This window comes from Loxodonta africana, chromosome 4, assembly GCF_030014295.1.
Source record: "Loxodonta africana isolate mLoxAfr1 chromosome 4, mLoxAfr1.hap2, whole genome shotgun sequence".
Lineage (NCBI taxonomy): Eukaryota > Metazoa > Chordata > Mammalia > Proboscidea > Elephantidae > Loxodonta > Loxodonta africana.
The window spans coordinates 58,058,622-58,062,756 of record NC_087345.1 but is presented as its reverse complement, the minus strand read 5'-3'; the positions used below and the strand labels follow the sequence as shown (position 1 = coordinate 58,062,756).

Sequence of the window (4,135 nt, the reverse complement as noted above, 5' to 3'; positions counted from 1 at the left end):
AGACTCCTGATGATTTTCCAGATTTGAATTTCATCAACATAATATTCATATCGCTATGAATCGACAGCATTGGGCTGGGTTTTACATTAGACTAAAAGCTCCTTGTGCTTTGAAGATAGGCAGGAATCAGTTGATTCTGATACTCTTATCTTTTTCCCCATTGAAACTGAACATAAGCCTTTACACCGAGGACCCAAATTAGTAAATGGAGGACATACGGTCAGGAGTCAGTATTTTCTTTTTAAATTTTTATTGTGATTTAAGTGAAAGTTTACAAATCATGTCAGTCTCTCATACAAAAATTTATATACACGTTGCTATATACTCCTAGTTGCTCTCCCCCTAATGAAACAGCACACCCCTTCCCTCCATTCTCTCTCTTCCTGTCTATTTGGCCAGCTTCTGACCCCCTCTGCCCTCTCATCTCCTCTCCAGACAGGAGCTGCCCACGTAGTCTCATGTGTCTACTTGATCCAAGAAGCTCACTCTTCACTAGTATCCTTTTCTATCCTTTAGTCCAGTCCAATCCCTGTGTGAAGAGCTGGCTTCAGGAATGGTTCCTGTCTTGGGCTAACAGAAGGTCTGGGAGCCATGACCTCCAGGGTCCTTCTAGTCTCAGTCAGACCATTAAGTCTGGTCTTTTTATGAGGATTTGGGGTCTGCATCCCATTGCTCTCCTGCTCGCTCAGGAGTTCTCTGTTGTGTTTCCTGTCAGGGCAGTCACCGGTTGTAGCTGGGCAAGGAGTCAGTAATTTTATTTGAGATTACATCTAGATGTATTAAGTAAAAATTCTGTGTGTCTCATAATTATTGTAGATAAACTGGTCTGGCTTTCTCAAACAAATGGTGCTTCACTGCTATAAACCACTGTTAAGGGTTAGATGATGAAGATGCATTCCGCCTTGAGTTTTCTTTAGTCCTAAAGAATTACATAGGGAGAGTATAGCCTCTTCCCTCAATTATGATAAATTGCCTTATCTATTATATTATGCTAGAGATCAAGGGGAGTGTCTGTTTTGTTGCTTTTCAGTTTATCTTTGGTTCCATAACTCTTGATATTAGAGTACTATCTGTGTGTTGTAGAAGTCCAGTTTGTGATATTGTAATCAATGTAATATGATATGTCATCTAATTGAGGCCTGTTTACTCTTCCTTTTCTACATAGTGGGGAGTAGTAAATAATATGGGACATTAGGTTAACTGGTAATTTTACTATTCGAGCCTAAAATGAAAATCAGTTTCCCATTAATTTGATTTAGTTTTGCATATCTGGAAGTAGATAACTAAAGAAAGACATTAAAGTATTAGTTTTTTTCTTAGTCCTTAGAAACAGATACCTATTTACTAATCCTTAGAAACAGACAAGTATTTATTAATCTCTATAGAAAAATGAAATTCTCTTATCATATACAATTTCAATTTTCCATAAATGATTGTTATAGCCCCAGAGTATACTTGCTGTAGTAGATACTGGATATATGTATAACAAGAAGTAATTGGTCAAAGCTACAGGATAGAATTTGTCCAGTTATTTCACTGTAGATGGGACTGTAATTAACATTTGCATGCTCTTTTACCTCATTTTATCCCTTTCACAGTCATTTGTCACAACTTGGTTGTATCAAGAAAAGTTAGACCTAGCATAGAAAAAGCTCTTCCTTTTCTGCTCTAAGCATCAGTCAATTAATGAGAGAACATAACCCTCTGCTTTCATTAAGAGAGGTTTAAAGATTTTGAAACTTGTCCCAGCATGCAGCAGGCCCACCCAAAGAAGATCTCTGAAGGTGGGTCCCCGAGGCCTGCCAAGTCACATGGAGGGACAGGTTAAAGTTCTCCAAAGGCCTAGGTACACTAAATATTCATTTCCTTTTCCTTTTTCTTCAGGCACTCTTGGACTGCAGATCCTTTTGAAGCTGCCCCAGTTTTGGAAATACCACAATTAAGCTAGTTAAATAGAATGATTTAACAAACACCATGTGATTACAATAGCTCCTGGAGCATTATAAGTCCTCAGTAAATATTAATTATATTAAAGGCACTCAGTTCCGTCTCTGAAAATCTTGGAGTCAGACCTGTTTTGGAATTCAGAATTTTTTTGATTTCAAAACAGCATTAAGGTACATATACTATATCTTGCATAATATCTCAGTATCCCCAAATCAAACACATTAGTATTTCTGCAGCAGAACACATGAATATTCACACAAAGTATGATTATAAATAATCTCACATAAATTCAGGTCAGATTTTGTGACCAAATAAGTTACTTTAAGACTTTTGGTTTTTAGAGCCTCTTCAATTTTACGATTGTGGATAAGGGAGTGTAGACCTGGTTCATCACCACCATTATTATTGCTATTAATTTTTTTTTTAATTGTAAACTGTCTCTGAATTGTACCTCTTTTTTTTTTTTTTTTTTGCCCTAGATAGTGCCTAAATAAATAAGCAAACCAACAAAATTCTTGGAATCCTCTAAACAAAAAATTCTTTTTAAAGTTAATGGTCTTTTATTAAAAAAAAAAAAAAAAAGACTAGCATTTACAACTTGAAATGGGCATAAATTACAATTTCTTGAACAGCAGTGTTGAAGGTTGTGCTGAAGTCCACATCACAGCCTACTCTGCCGGCTCCAAGTCACAGTTCAAAAAGTTTTTAAAACAGTCCAAAGATGCTCCCTTGGTAAAGGTTTCTCTTTTAAAAATTCTTGTGGATGGTGACAGACTGACACCTGTCTCACTGTAGCACAGTGCAGACGTTCAGCCGGCATATACTAGCAGGCATGCCACCAGTGTGTGTCACTATCACCAAGGGTCAGAACACATGGGAATACAAGAGGACCATCCTACCAGTGGGGCTGTGTCTCACCGGTTATCCTTCACTCATTTCTCTGGACATCATCCTGAGGTAAACCAACTTCAATCAAATGTATTTGTTTTCTGTAAACCAGTGATGACAGTTTATACTAACAAATTGAGCTAGAACCCATTTGAACAGGTTTTGGATTTGTTTTTTCATATTTCATTTTTAATCCAAATGCCTGACTGCTCAACTGTCAATCTGAATGTGTCAAAAACTGGCCAGCCCAAACAGTGTATCAGTCGTTAGCAAATGGAACTTTAAGGTGCCCACTAAGTGCTTCCTTATCATTAAGGTAGTACAAGCATTTATATTGTATAGCTGATGTGTAGCTTGATATTTATGGGACAGGACCACCAACCAATACATGCAGTTTTTTTTGTGTGTGTGGACAGAAGGTACTTTTGACGTTCAGTTTTCCTATACAGAAATGGAATGAATAAACGAACTTAAAAAAAAATATTTTTTTGCAAGAGGAAGTAAAAGATTGAACTTGATTCTTCTGATTGGCAGAGTAGTTGAAAGTAAGTCTTCATTTCGCAGTCATCATCTATACGAATTCTTCATAGCTGACTTATCCCTTGCCATCAGTGTCTGCTTCTCTGATCATTTCATCTACTTCTCCACCTGTTAGTTTATCTCCTGAGTTTATGACGTGAGGTAGCTGTGTGCACTGGTGTAACCATTGCCATCCTTGTTAAAGACTTGGACTGACTCACTGTGTCTTTTGTTTTTCTAGCCATCATAGTAAAAAGTTCTGGATGTCAATGGTGCCATTACTATCAGTGTCCACTTCTTTGACCATATCCTGTAGTTCAGCTTTTGTTGAGTTCTGACTCAGCAACCTCATGACAGTTCCAAGTTTCTTTGTTGTGATGGTACCCTCACCAGCTTTATAGAATAGAGAGAAAGCCTCCTTGAATTCAGCAACCTGTTCTTCAATCAGCTGATCAGCCATGGTGCTAGCAAAGAGAGGAAGCGCAGAGGGAGCAAGGGTGGCTGTACCAGCACAGGGGCTTTGAAGAAGGGGCCAGCTCTGCTACTTCTGCTAAGGCACTCTTTGCGGTGTGCACTGTGTCCCTGCTGACTGTGATTAATGGCGCCACGTTTGCGAGACTTCCAGCACCACGACTCAACAAATTAAATTTTTAAGGAGTCTTCCATGTGCAAGACTCCACCAGAGTCTTGGTAGTCATGGTAGAGAATTATTTCATCAAAACTTTTTTTCTAGAACTTTACCCATCCTGGCATTTTACTGATCAAAAATTTGGCTGTTAGC

The 4,135-nt window shown here is 38.2% G+C and overlaps 1 pseudogene; it reads right to left on the bottom strand.

Annotated features, from left to right (window-relative positions):
* Window positions 1-3,388: 3,388 nt before the first annotated feature.
* LOC100672774 (calmodulin-1-like) lies at window positions 3,389-3,814 on the bottom strand (annotated as a pseudogene).
* Between the last annotated feature and the right edge of the window lie 321 nt (window positions 3,815-4,135).